Genomic DNA, 15712 nt, shown 5'->3' with positions numbered 1-15712 from the left:
GTGGAAGACTGAGACCTGACTGCTTATTAGTCAAGAAAACTTTGTACCTTTTAATAATGGAAAATAGAATCCAAAACAAAAATATAATGTGCCTTTTGTTTACTTTTCTTGTGTCTGGAGGCTTGGGGACCTATGGAAATTCAGGTTAGAGCCTGAGTGGTTACTTATACCCAGAGCAGGTTAATGGGTCAGATGTGGAATTGAGAGTCCAAATTACTTAGTTGCTATAGATACCCTCATGTGATTTGGAGAAGCCAGTAGGTGCTTGGATTGTCCTGTGACCAAGGTAGATGATGTCTGCAAATTACCTGGTGATTGAGAGCACAGAAAACTATTCACTTTCTGCCCTGCAGAGGAGGCTTCATTTCTCAGGTGGCCCAGATTTGTAGATCTAGATTTGCAATACCTTACACAGCTCTCTGTAGAATTTTGGTAACTGGTGCTGGCAGAGAGCTGTTTCACTCTCATCTAGCCCTTAAGTTTAAATAAAGTGGAATCTTTGTCTACCCTTGTGTATGTTTAGCAAAAACAGCCACTTTAAAAATAACCCTATTTGTATGGAATTCTTCCTTTTCCCACTACTTACAGTGTTTCATTTAAAAATAATGTTTCTACATCTAAAGAGTAAGTGTTTCCATAGGGGTCCATTGGCATAACTGAGAAATATAAAATAAATAAAATGAAGAACTATGTCAGCTGTCACAAATAGAGCATTAATTTGTAGCTTGTACTTTGCCCTTGCAATAATACTTTGGTCATTTCCCAAGAGGTGTCAGATTTGGAACTGCAATCTTGAATTCTCAAGAAGAATCTAAATTTTAACCAATATTGTGGCTATCAATGAAAAGGCTGGACAAATAGAAAAGCTGAAATTCTTATTACATTTTCATGAGCACCTTAAGTGGGATGGATCAAAAGAATTTGTGTTTCATGTATTTTTATCTGAGAGAAAAAAATAACTGTAGAAATTACTATCAGCTGATATTTCTTGTGGAAAATTATCTCAAGATCTTAATTACTGAAAAACAAGCATCAGGCAGTACATGACCCCTGGTGTGGTGTGGTGTGGTGTGTGTGTGTGTGTGTGTGTGTGTGTGTGTCTGTGTATCTGTGTGTACTGTAATATTTTAATAGAAAGTGTTGGTATTGTTTTGCCTTAGTGAATTTATAATCTGATCACATCAAGTAATTATACCAGAGACAAATATCTAACAAATCTACTCAATCCTTACTTTGTATTAGATTGCATATCTGATCATTGCTCATTACTTTCTGCTCCTGGAATTTCTGTGTTGTCATTTTGGGTTGATTGAATAAATCATAATCAAATTTGGTTTCTTTCTTTATGAGCAAAATTAATAAGAAATGTGTACTATATGATACTATTTAAAGTCTCAGCTTATAAGAAAATATGTTGCTAGGTTAATTGTTGTTACTTCAGTTTGTAGCATTTTGGGACTTCATCTGTGCCTAGAAATATGTTAGTCCCTTGAGATACAAAAAACGAACAAGGAAAGTCTCTTAAGAAGCAGAGAGCTGGTAGAAAACAGACATGGGCGTATATTGAGGAACATGTGACAGTAGTCCTGGGGATTTGGAAAGGAGGTTCTGTGTGGCTAGTGAAGAAGGGAGTATGAGGAAGGAATATTTCAGAGGGGAGCAGTGTTGGGCAGTACTTTGTTCCACATGGAGGTGGGCAGTGAAATAATGGATCTGAAAGACAGATGGAATTTCATGTGATGACAAGGCATACAGGATGAAAGAGCATGATGTGTATGAGGATTGACGAAACTCATTACAATACATTATGACGAATGGTAAGCTAGAAGTACATTAGCAGGGCTGTAGGAGCAGAATCCCTCTCTGCATTAATCACAGTGTCTGACACATTAAAGGCCCTCAAATATATATGCACCTATAGATTCCCCTGTATTTTCACATTCTTTAAATCTAAATTTGTAATTAAGTTATAACTCTATATATTCTTGGAGGATAAAAATGAACAGTGGGTTTTGTTACTTTGTTCTATTATGAAGAGAACATTAGAATTGTATGTATCATTCAGTTTTTATTCAACAAATATATATTGAGTGCCTAGTATATGCCGGAAACTGATCTAGGCATGAGAATATAGCAGCCAACAAAACAGAAAATCCTGTCTTGTCGTAGAGCTTAAACGTGCAGTTCCATGCACTGTAAGAAGCATCAGATAGTGTTTGGCATTCATGGAACTGCATTGCATATACACACAACAGGAGACCAAGCAGATAAAAATAAAAACAACCACAACAGAAACCCCCTGTCATTCATTCACAAACTCATCAAACAAATATTTGCTGAATTCTAATTATGTACCAGGCATTATGCCTAAGGCCTACAAAATTAGAAAAATAAATAAAGCACAGGGAAAATGAGAATATGTAGACTTTGTAGTTTATTTGGTTGAAGTAACTTTAAAAAATATCCTATAATATTAAAATTGATCTTTGTAAGCATTAGTTCCTTACTCTGGCCTTTAAGTTTTCATCATTACTTATATGCAGATCTATAAGCAGTTTGGAAGAGTGTTAAAAATACTATTACTACTTTATAGCTGTTGGAATTACTGTGAAATATTCGAAAGCCTGTGATCATTTACTTGACAAAAGAGTGTATTATTGTTCAACCAAAACTGCTGCGCTCTGTTCTCAGAGATGTATTACTATAATGAATATAAATAAGGTAGACTATAGTATAAGCATAATGAGTTTAATGCTGTTTTATGCCTATAGTCAAAATCCTACCGATTTTAATTGCTTTAAGAAAAGTTTATATTTTTAGTCTGCTCAAAAATGAATGGGATGAAAGTTTCAGGGGCATATCAGTTCCCCTCCAATGAAGAAGATATTGATAGTCGAAGCCGTGGATCTATTTCCTTGGACTGTGATAATTAGCATACACAGAGCAGAATGCATTTTAGCAAAAATATTTGCTATCCTATCAGGAGCTCATATTTCAGAATTTAAGTCAGCTGAGTTTAACTGAAAGACATATGTTAAGAGACTTGATGGAAATATTTAGTTGGAATTTAGCTATGTGAAAAAACTTTTTCTGAATTTCATGGGTCTTTTTCTTATGTTGTCACCATTGCAGGTTCTGATATAACTCTTCAAATAATCACATCTGCATCCATTTTAAGTGCAAAGACTGTGGATTTGTAGAGTAACTTAGGATCGTATTTTGATTTATGTCTAATAGTATAATTCATTTGCCAATAATCTTCATTTGTATTGTTCTTATTTTTACCTAGCTGGTAGGTTATATTTCCTACCACCTTTTTAGTTCAATGATCAAAATAGTGCCATTGAACACTTGCTGTAGTAACTAACCATTGTAAGGTGGTATCTAGAGTATAAGGAAAGGCCCTTTGGTTCATGAATGTCTCCAATAGCCATGCTTTTCCAGTATACTAAGATTTGCCTCTTTAGAGTAAGGCTGTGGTCACTGTTTGCATGTTTCCTGTTAGAGGAAGTGACCATCTAGGTTTTGCCATGAGCAGAAGGCTGTGTATTGGCTTGTAGACAGAACCTTAGAGAAGTATGGGACACGGGAAGATGGACCAAGAAGCTTCTAGGTGTGGTTCATGCTTTGTGATCTTGGAAGCTGTATTGTACTTATTATGTAATTAATAAAAATGATACATTATTTGATCTTTCTATGAGATAACACTCCTCTAAGGACACATTTTCTCATTTAATTCACATAGCAACCCTTCGAGATAGGCCACTCACTGTATAAAGGAAAAAAATAAGCACAAAGAGTAAAAAATAAATGGAAATATTAATGATATATTTTGAAGGGCTTTCATTTGTTGAGTGTTTGATATGGAGAAGCACATAACTTACCTCATTTAACCGATACATTTAATCTTTAGGAGGTGCGCATACTTATTGTCTCCATTTTCATATGAGGCAATTGTTTTACTGAGAAGACAACATGCCCAAGATCCCATAAATAGAAAGTGCCAGAGCTGTAATATAAACCCAGATATTGTTGCCTTCTTTTCCTTTAGAGGAAGAAGGGCTAATTTTCCTCTTTCCTTAGCATCTTAACCTAGCCAAACCCTGTACTGGGCATTATGGAAAAATGGATTATAAGCAGAAGACACTTGAACAACTTACTGTCTGATTAGAGACAGGATCAGAATATTGAAAGGTGAAGAGAGAAGACAACTGGAAGAACAGGATCTGAGTGACGGAGCTGTATCCTGGGGAAGCAATGTGGTCTAGGGGAAGTGCACACAGATTTTAAAATCTGATAGAGCTGAATTTACCTTCCAGTTTCATTGCTTCCTAATTGTGTACTCATGGGAAAGTTATTTAGCTTCTCTGAGCATCTCCTTCTCCAACTATGTATTCATGAGAAACTGTAGGTAAATTAACATCAATAGCTACCATTTATTAAGGGATTAATGTGTGCCAGACATCAATTTGAAGAACTGTATGTAATTTTTCCCTTTGATCCTTAAAGCAACCTTTCAAGGTGAGCCTCATAACTTCTGTTTCATAGATGAGAAGCTGAGTTTTAGAGAAGTTAACTTACCCACATCACTGTGGAAGCAGTGCAGTAGGGATTGAAATCTATGTGATATGATAGAGATTTTTGCTCTTGATACTTATTAACCAACTTATTTAACCTTCTGCTCTCAGTTTTCCAGAAGAGCATCTAGTAATCATAGATGTTTCAGAAACATTCTTATAGAGAATGTTAACTTGCTTTATCCCCTCATGTTATTGAGGGGGGAGTTGAGGGCCAGAGAAATGAAAAGCCATACCATGGTCCAGCTCATAATGCCAGAACTAGGGTGGATACTCAGATTTGCAGTGACTTTTTTTTTTTTGTCAGTACCACACGATTTGCATTTGTCAAAACTTTGAAGAAAAAAAAATAAAAGCTTTGGTAAAGAATAACATGTTTCTTAAAAAATTTGACTCTATTATAAAATTTAAGGCTGTAGCTCCTAGAATTTTTTAAGATCAGTAATTAAAGAAAATACATGTTTTACTCCATTAAATATTCATTCTTAGTTAACTCCTGTGTTCCTTAGAGGAGTTCCTCACAGATGTTCAATAAGATAAATATCAACAGATACATCCTCTGATTATAGAAGTTCAGAACTTGACATGCCCTAAATTGTACTGTTTTTGACAGCTTTATTGTTTTGTTGTTCTTCTCCTGGTCTAATTGAACAGCAAGGAGGTGAGATGAAATGGGTCTAGCATTTTCTCCTATCCCTTTTTCTGTGTTACCTCTTTGTGCTCCAGAGAAACAAACCAAAAAGCACCACTATTGATTCAGGAGCGTTACATGTGCTTGGCTATGGTGAGACAGAAATTGTAACCGCAAAAGTTGGAATTTTTTACAGGAATATGTAGTGCAGAGCCTAAGTGCTCAAGTCATGGACTTAGAACTGGATCCAAATCTAGGTTCAGTCATTGAACAGATGCATGGTAATTGGGCAAGTTACTTACCCTCTGCATCTTAATTTCTTTGTTGACAAATTGAGAACAAGCTTTTACGTAACAGTACTTATACCATATTTATCTTATAAACTTAAGTAGGAGATTGTATATATAAAATACTTGGAACATAGTTAAGTACTAGATTAACATTAGCTCTAAATATTAGTGTCACAGTAATATTTGGCTTCACAGAGCTCTGAGAATAAAATCACATTTTCTAGCTGTTCCTTGAGGTTATCCTTTATTCAGGTCAAAATTGTTAGAAGTTCTGTTTCATTCACTTCATCATTCATTACTTTATTCATTTGGACCCTCAAACTTTGTACCTCCTTGTCTTTGATTTCTTCTTTAAAAAATGTTAGAGGAGGGTGATATCCATTTTAAATGATTTTTGTGAGGAATAAATAAGCATATGTATTATCTTAGGCTCTGATACATGGGAAACAACTAGTTGATGATAGCTGCTAATATTTTTTTTATCATTAGTTCTGTGTTTCTCGAGAAAGCAACTATCTAGATATTGCCAGTGGTTTAATTTATGTCTTTCCTACCTGTCATAGGACATTTAGCTGCTTCCTGTTGAGCTATTTAATAAGATAGTGACTTTCTACAACTGAGAGACTATACTATGAGATGAATTTTTTGAAAATCAGTGAACCAAGCTGCCAAATATTAATTTTGAATCCTGCAGGTATGATAGTGATAAAATAGGTTAATTTAAGAACCAATTCTCACATTCAATTGAAATGTTATCACAGTGCACTTTGTATGAAAAAGAGTGCCTGTGACATAGGTTTAAAAATAATTTGGTGAGTGAATTGCTAATTAAACAGTAAAAAAGGGGCTCCTGGCTGGCTCAGTCAGTAGAGCATCAGACTCTTGATCTCAGGGGTCATGAGCTCAAGCCCCACATTGAGTGTAGAGATGACTTAAAAATAAAACCTTAAAAAAACAGTAAAAAAACACAAAACAAATAAACCTGTGTAGTTGAACTTTTTCTCAAGTTCTTTCTACTGAGTTACTGCTTTTAGTCATTCACTCCTTCATTCACTTAACTGCATACATTGAGTGCTTCTTATGTGGCAGTTACCCTGGAATTGAGGACATTTGGTAGTTCTCAAGGAACCTATAATTTAATGAGAGAATCAGACACTAATTAAATAATCACATAAATAAATGATAAATTTAAATTTTGGTAGGTTTACAATTGAGAGATATGCTCTTGAAAGTGGGATTTGACTTCAAGAAGGTCAGAGAAGGATGCTTTAGCAAGGCATGCTGGATATGAGGTCTAAAGGAGTTTATGTGTAGCTAAGGATCACATTCTGTATCAATTCATGAAAGATGTCACAGTTCTGTATTTACTGCAATCTCATTCTCTAAAGTGATTGATTTGAACAGACAGTGAAGGGCAAGACTATCCTAATGACTTGATTGTATTCTATTTTACTTCTAACCTCCAAAATGGAAAACTGCACAGGTAGGAGGTCAGAATAGTATATAATGCAATCAACCATTAAGAAAGGTTTCCCCTTCTCTCTACTCAAAACAATCAATCAGGATAGTCACATGTCTTAATAGGAACACAGAACCAAAGTGTTCTTGTTCTCCTTTGATTAGCTGATTATCACAGCACTTCATTGCCTGATTTTTCCCCATGAAAATAAATAAGGATAGGATGCTAACCGTGTTTTGCATTTTTCTTTTAAAATTCCAATCACTGTGTAGCTGCACAATCTGGATTTTATTTTTGAACAATCCCTTTAACATGAGTTGGATCATCTAAATCTTTTCTTCAAAAATATGTTTAAAAAACAGAAGTTCATTATTAATTGTAATTATGTAATTATGCAACTATGTTACAGTAGAGGATTCAAATCAAATTACTGAATGTTCTTTCCTACTTGAATTCGGCAAGAGTGTAAGGAACACGTTCCCAGAGTAAAGACTGTCCCAGAGTAAAGTTGATAAAGTTCCTAGAGATTAAAATAAAGCGCCAAGGTATCAGGTAAAACGCTTATCATAATATTTGCCCTGAGGCTTCTTACGGTGAGTTAATATAACTAAGAAATCTCCTAGAGACAGTGTGCTGCAGGTATCTGAAGGCAGATGACTGTTTGGGATGAGAATGTCAGGATCTTGCTAATCCTCTGATTTCAGTCCAGGAAAGTGATGGAAATGATGTTCACAGGTGACTTTCAGCCAGTGTATCATTTGTACCTGGGCGTTTATGTCAAATCTGGTACAACTCCTTTCAAACTAATCTGACACAATCATTGGTTAGAATAATTTGAAGCCATTTTTACTTTGCAGTATAAAATTTTGAGTCCATAAAGCTGGATTTCCATGCCAGCCATGGCAGTTTAAAACAGCATGACTTGGGGCAAGCTACTTAACCTATCAGAATTTCTTAGTTATTCTTCTGTAAGTTGTGACTGTTCATACATATTTCAGAAAATTTTTGTGAGGGGAAAATGTGGTAATGTTTGTGGCGGTTACTGTAATGCTTGGAACACAGAAAGAACTTAATAAACTCTGGCTTTTCTTTTTTTATATAAAATATGTAAGCATACAATATAATTATTACTCATAGTTGAATTATTTGTTCAGCACATGCTTGTTCTTTTCTCTTTATCTTCTGTTACTTTGAATTCTCCTTTTTGTATTTACTAGGATACAGGGATCTTTGATGATAGACCCACATGATCTTATATTTTGATAGGCATACTTTGCTTCTTTGCTAGTGTTTATATGTTCTGGACAAGACCTATATGCATTGAAGCAGTCAAGGATTTCAATGTAACCAAATTAATGTGTGATCATTATTTTGGAAGCATTTTCCATAGGCTTCTCCTCTTCAGAATAGAACACATCATTTTTACCAACTTTAGGTAAACTAGTATAGAAAAATAATCTATCAGTGTTTCATGTTTGTAATATCTGATATGAAGGATATTTTAGATATAAATATTGTAATTTCTGCAATTTTCTGTACTTAATAGGAATCAGTAAAAAAACCAAACTATTATATAGAGAAGCCATATTTCTTTTATCAGATATTTTCCCCTTTGATCTATGAGTTCTCATTACTTGCTTTTTGTTTATGCATATTAGGTGATTAATTCAGGAGAGAACTAAGTAAAGATCCTCCCCCCCCACCACTGCTCACCATTTGTCCTTGGCTTTATTTTTAATATTCCAAGAGTAGGAAGGAATGATAAAAGGCAAGAAAGAATCCCTGTGATGCTTGTCTAACACATCTATCATTGCATTTTTATGTTGTCAAAACAGATGGTCCTGCGTCTATACCGGAATTAATCAGTAAAGACAGAATAATGCAGTGGTTTAGTAGTTGGATTGTAGAGTCCAACTCTGGAATCTGGACTGAACCCTGGCTGTATAATTTTGTAAACAGAGTCATCTGTAAAATGAGGTTTAGGGTAGTGCTTCCTACTTGATAGGTGTGATATAATGATTCAATGAAATAATGACTATAAAGCATTTAGTGCAGTTTTGTAGGCCTTTTAATCATAATTTAAGAAGCCCAGCCTGGAACTGGGAATTTGAAGATCTTTCTAGATACCATAGGGAATTGTGAGGTAGGTGGTCAATGGAGCATTCTTCAGGATAATGTAACAAATTGCTCTTTGTCAGTCTGGATCACAGAAGCCATATGTCTACTTTGATCTCTGTGACTCGATAACTTTCAAAGTAGAAGACTGCTATAAATTTAACGAAAGGTTAATTGTAATTTTGACTTGACAAGCAACTTAATTGGCACATAGTGTACCTATATCCAAATGTACAGTAGTGAACCAAGTTTTGAGGACTGATGCTTAGGATATTGGGGAAAATATCATGTTCAGGTGAACAGTTTTGAAGCTGACTAATAATCCGTGTCAATGACAGTTACACAAAGTTTATCCAAGTCAATGGGCAGAGACATTTGTTAAGAACCTTTTCAGACTTGATTAAGAATTTCATTTTCTAATTTATAAACATGAAATGTACAATTTTTATTACCGGTGTGGTTACTCATGCCACTCTGGATGCTAACCTTCATTTTCTAAACAAGTGACAAATCAGTTCAGATTTTCATTTGGTGGCTTTAATTTCAATCCCTTCAGCCCCATCTAAATGAAAACCACTCTGCCTATGGAATACTTGCTCTGTTCTTCCTGCCTCATGGTTTTTCCCTCCATTTTCTAACTGCTAATCCTTTTCCAATCTTTATCTTTCCTTCCCTACTTTCTAAATATTGCTGAGGAGGCAGGGAATACTAAAGGATTCCTCACATGTGATCCCTCTGTTCCTTGCAAACTTAATTCTCTCCTATGAAAGAGAATTCTATCCCATAAAAAAGGATGATTGGGATTTTCAGATTTTAGATGCCTTTCCAACATGGAGTCTGCCTTAACTCTTAGTTCCCATTCTTTGAGATTTGATAGTAGCCGTTTGTCTTCTGTTACTTAGTTTTCTGTCCAGGCTTCATAAGGCTAGGTTAGCACTTTTTTTTAGGAAGTAAGTTTGCTATGACAGGTTGATATGTTTCCCCATACATTTTGTTTTTGATGGCATGTCAACACCTGAATTTTCCTTTCCTTTCATAAGCCTTACTCAAGAAAAACCGTGACAATTTTTTCACAGTTTTTTCTATTAATTTATATTCTATTTCCATTTTTATACTTCAGGTTGTGTTTTGCTAAGGTATAACTAAAAGACTAAGGTATACCTAAAATAACTAAGGTATTACTAAAATTGTAATGTCTTTCAACTTGGTTTCACAGTTAGGTTCAATTCAGAATGTCTTTATTGTTTTTAATTTAGTGCAACAAGCATTAAATATTGGTTAAATGTTTAATGAATTAGCTACAGATAATATTGCTTCCACAACTAATTTCCTTGATTTGTGGTAGCATATTTTAGGTTGTACCAGATCTCATTGTTCTATGCTGTATTGAGATAATTAGCTATGTAACTACAGGGCATATTCTGATCAAGTAATACCTTGCAAGGCAGAACACACAAAACAGTTTAAGGGCATAGATTTAAAGTAGGGTATGGGGCACCTGGGTGGCTCAGTCATTTAGCATCCTACTTCAGCTCAGGTCATGATCTCACAGCTCATGAGTTCAAGCCCTGCTTTGGACTCTGTGCTGACAGCTCACAGCCTGGAGACCGGAGCCTATTTCAGATTCTGTGTCTCCTCTCCCTCTCCCCCTCCCCCACTCATGCTCTGCTCTCTCTCAAAAATAATAAACATTAAAAAATGTATATATATAAAGATAGAGTAGGGTAAATGTTCCTTCATGATGTCCATATTTTTATTTAAGCATAGATTAATATAACCATGTAGAGTCAATTTGCTACCAGTGCAACTCTAATTTCACCTCTTTTTTTCCCATTTATCATAATTATTTAACCCAAATAGTACCAGCATATATATGTGCACATTTGATAACTACTTAAAAAAAACAATTAGGTAAAACTATTTGAAACAATTTGTTGGCCTGTTTGCAATACTTTCATATTTCAAAGTAGCACACGGCAATAAATACTTTGAATATGTGGTAACATCAGACATTGGCAGGTGGATCAACATCCAAAGTAGGGTGAGAGTGGCAGTAGTCATTAAGAACATAAGCTACATACAGAGTCTCATATTTGCTTCCTTTACTCTCTCTTAAAATAATAATCCAGCATTTATATTGCACTTACTAAGTGTCAAGTGTTACTCAGAACACTTATGAATGTTACCTATTATTATTCTCATTTTACTCTTAAAGAAACAGTCACAGAAAGGTTAAGAAACTTGGCCAAGGTCACAAACAAGTGGCTAAGTCAAGATTCAAACCCAATGCAGAGTCCATATCCTTACCTGCCATGCTAAATTTAGGTTGCTGGGATTAGAATCCTAGTGCGGCTCCTTACATTGTGTGACCACAGGGCAAGTTTCTGAGTATTTCTGGGCCTCATTTTTATCATTTGTATAATGGGGGGCAATAATACTATGTTATTTTGTAACTAAAATGTACTTAGTGCAGTATATACCTAGCATACAGTTCTTTTGAGGAATATTGTTTCAAGTTCATGTGGCATGGAGGACAGGTACTATCACCACTGCCTGAATGAGAGACTTTAACAGTAGAAGCTGTCTCATTGGCCAACACTAGAGTGCCATTTTGGCTCCGTTTCTTGCTTCTGGGCACCCTCCTCTAACTCATTGCCTTTTATGGCCTTTGTCCCTCCTGTGACTACAACTGTAGTGCTCCTTCTCCCACTTAAAACACCAGGAGTTTCAATTTACTCCTTTGCTAATTCTTCTTAAGAGATGATGTCAATGTGGCTGATATTTAATTGCATTGGAAATAAAACAATAGGAATGAAGCTATTAACGGGATGGATCTTTTTCTGGATTTAAGCCTTTGAAGAGGAAGAATTCCAAAGAAAAATAAAATAGAATTTGAGCAGAGATTTTAAGAAATTTCTAAGTTATGTTATTCCAAAATGTATCCTTCCTACACCAGTATATCCATAGGTATCTTAGATGTATTTTGACAAATCATGCCTTTCTTCATGAAAGAATGATCAAAGAATATTTATAAAATTGAGTATTATGGCAGGTAAATCTGAGATATCCTTTATTATTCTGTATAGGAAGACAGTTACAGTTTGGTTCATGGTTTTTCCCATTAATCGCTTTTTTTTTTTTTTTTTGATGGGGAAAAAATGTTTAATTATCTACTCAATCCATTTGGTGTATTTCAAAAGGTGCAATACTTTTCTTCATTTATCAGTAAAAGAAGTTAGAAATTAACTTCAAAAAAAATAAGCAAATGGCAAACAAATTTCCTTGAAAGTCACAGTCACATATGGAGTGCATCCTAGAAAAGATGAGGGGCAAGACAGGTTCCACCCGCTTTCATGATTTCATCAAGTACTGGACCTACTCAAGGGTGGAGGGAAAAGGCAGCTTTCAAAAAGGAGTATGTTATTAAATGAGGCATTTACTAACTCCTTCCTAAGAACAAATGTTCTAAACTAGTTCTAGGAAATGGAATGTGGAATCAGTCCATCCTCCTCCCTTAAGGGCTGTCCAATGGTTACTGACTTTAAAAAACATGACTAAATAAAAACAAACCCCACACACAGTTCCTCCCCCAAAAAAAGAAAGATAAATAAAAACAAAACCAAAAAACAAAAACAAAATCAAACCCTTAAGTGTCCCAGATTATTCTCCAGAGTGGATGGAGCCCTGGAAGCAGCCCCAACAACCCAAGTTAGTCTGTTACAGAGTCATCACAAGCATGCCTTGCTTTTTGACAAAAAAAACACAAAATAAAACAAAAAACAAATTGTAACAACAAAACAAAAACTAATACTAATCATTTTTCTGACAATACACAATTACTGAAATTAACCAGTACTGAGAGGAGGAAGGGGACCATACCTATGGGCCTTGTCTCACACTAGTGCATGTGGGTAGGTGCAGGGCATTTGTCATTATTGCAAAAATGAATTTTAATTTTCAATCTTTAGTTTGATTTACATTGCTTTTAGTATGATGCTGACACCAGCTGTGCGGAAAGGGCTCTGGAGATGTTCATAGCAGCACACACCTCGGGTCTTCTTCGGCACTGGAGGCTCCAGGGCAGCCAATATTGCTTCGTCAAAAACATCCGTTAGGCCTTTCTGTGTGAGTGCAGAACACTCCACATACTTGACCACCTTCAGGCCACGGGGCAGCTTTTCAGCAGTCTTTGGAGTGACAGGCTTCTCTTTGTTCTTGGCAAGTTTCTCAATCGTAGAGGGGTCATCTCGAAGATCAATTCAGGTCCCAACAAGCAAGAAAGGAGTCTGTGGACAGTGGTGAGTTACCTCAGGCACCCACTTCTCCTTCACATTTCCAAATGAGAATGGAGAGACCACTGAAAAACAGACTAGAAATACATCGGTTTGTGGATAACTCAGCGGTCGTAATCTGTCATAATCTTCTTGCCCTGCAGTATCAAAAAGTCCAAGAGTATATGGCTCTCCACCAATCATAACTGTGACTGCATAGTTGCCAAAGACAATTGGTACATACTCCGATGGAAATTTATTTGTTGTGTAGGCTATCAGGAGACATGTTTCACCAACGGCACCATTGCCCACAACAACACACTTAATTGTCTCCATTGGTGAAACAGTTTTGTATCCACTTCAAATATTTCAAATTGAATGATGACCTCAGCTTCTCCCCCGGAGCTCCCATTAATCACTTTAAGAGTATAGGATTTTAGAAGCCATTGATAATACTTAGAAGAATAATAAATAATCTTTTCTAACAGGCAATTATGAATTAACTTTTTGATTAAGTGGTTCAGGATTTTTGTATGTGCCTTTGACTTTATTTTGTTTATTATTGATACTGTTAAAATTGAATGTAATGAGTGAATAGCCTAAATTCTGCAATTGCCTTTTCAGAATTAAGCCACCTAAATTACAATTATGAATATTGTTTAAAATTGGGAATACACTTTCTGAAAATGAAGATACAATTTCAGGTATCTTGGGCTAATTTTAAGAAACATTTCAGATTATGAATTTTTATGAGTATCACAATGTAGTTTGAAAGTAATAAAAAATCAAGAATATGTTTAATTATATATGTTTAATGAAAAACAAATATACAAAATGATGAAATCTGATACATCTTTGCCTCATGCTTGTAAATCTATGGAAATGCCTTCTCTACTCCTCAGGCTTTTCAAGAAGTTTGCTGGAATATTGCTGATAGATGCATTGTATATTATAACAGAATGAAATTTTGATACTAAATGAATAAATTAGTTGAGAAAAAGGAGCCAGAAGAAGGATAATTAATTATGGAAATTAATGTCACTAAGATACTTTTTATGAGTTAGTCTGAATTTGTTGTATTTTATATAAAATATAATTTTTTAATGTTTACTTATTTATTTTGAAAGAGAGAAATAGAGCTCAAGCAGGGGAGGGGCAGATAAAGGGAGAGAGAATCCCAAGCTGGCTCTGCACCATGAGTGCAGAGCCCGATGAGGGTATTGAACCCACAAACTGTGAAATCATAACCTGAGCTGAAACCAAGAGTCAAATGAACAACTGACTGAGCCACCCAGGCACCCCTAAAATATAATTTTATTAAAAGGTGCACATATTAAGTGTGAGCTTCAACCTTGTATCAGTAGATGAGAATTTCACTAGATGTTTATGATAATATTTAATCTGTTGCCCCATTGTTGATTGAAAAGAACTTACATGTTGATTAAAATGTATATATCTATCAAATAAGATATTTTTTAAGACTGTCAAGTTGTTCCCCAGATTTGTGAATGCATCTTTGTTAGAATATAAGGCTACTTGCACTCTAAAATGTTCTTTATCTTTCATGGAATAGTTGATTAATAGTAACTTGAATGGCTATCTTCTAAGTTTTTTTTTAAACAAAAAAATTAAGGATTTATTTTTAAAGGAAAATTATTGTGACAATCCAAAATATAAAATGTAGCCATTATAGTCTTTGGGTGTTTTCTGAATAGTTGTTTTCATAGTTACAGGCCTTTCTCGTACTGAGAATAGGCTATTCAAATTTAAAATATGGAAATCTCAAATAGTCAAAAGTGGCCAGGGCACTGTAGTGTTCAACTTGTCAAAGGGTTGTTTTTGGTGTACTAGGAGAAAACTCAGACTAATGGGTTTTAGAAAGGCTCTCAATAGTAAAAATTAAAGCAAATGAGATTAACCACAAATTATTTCTGTCTCTGTTATCCATTTTAGAACAAGGACTGGCAGCTATTTTCTTTTAAGGACGAAATAGTAAATATTTTAGAGTATGTTGGACATACAATCTCTGTTGCAACTCCCGAACTGTGCCATTATAACTTGAAAGCAACCATAGACAATACATAAATGATGAGTGTGGTTGTGTTCCAATAAAACACTATTTATTGACACTTAAATGTGAATTTCATGCAACTTGTGTATGTTACAAAATATTCTTTATTTTTTTGGCCATTTAAAATTGTGAAATGATTTTTAGTTCATAAGACAAAAATGGCTGGTTGAATTTGTCCTGTGACCTTAGTTTGCCTTCTCTTGCCTTAAACAAAGAGCAATGAAAGGTGCCCTGTTATCTTTATATCCCCAAATACTTAGCACATAATAGGTACTCAACAAGTGTAAGGCAGATAACT

At 35.0% G+C, this 15712-nt stretch overlaps 1 protein-coding gene and 1 pseudogene across 6 annotated transcripts in view; one reads left to right on the top strand and one right to left on the bottom strand.

Moving 5' to 3' along the window:
- LINGO2 (leucine rich repeat and Ig domain containing 2) overlaps positions 1-15712 on the top strand; it is a 1156543-nt gene that overhangs the window by 106237 nt on the left and 1034594 nt on the right. The gene's annotated exons all lie outside the window — the stretch shown is intronic.
- Positions 13047-13679, bottom strand: LOC132663367 (cell division control protein 42 homolog pseudogene; annotated as a pseudogene).

Source organism: Panthera onca, chromosome D4 (assembly GCF_046562875.1).
Source record: "Panthera onca isolate mPanOnc1 chromosome D4, mPanOnc1 haplotype 2, whole genome shotgun sequence".
Taxonomy (NCBI): Eukaryota; Metazoa; Chordata; class Mammalia; order Carnivora; family Felidae; genus Panthera; species Panthera onca.
This window is presented reverse-complemented; position numbering and strand designations above follow the sequence as displayed.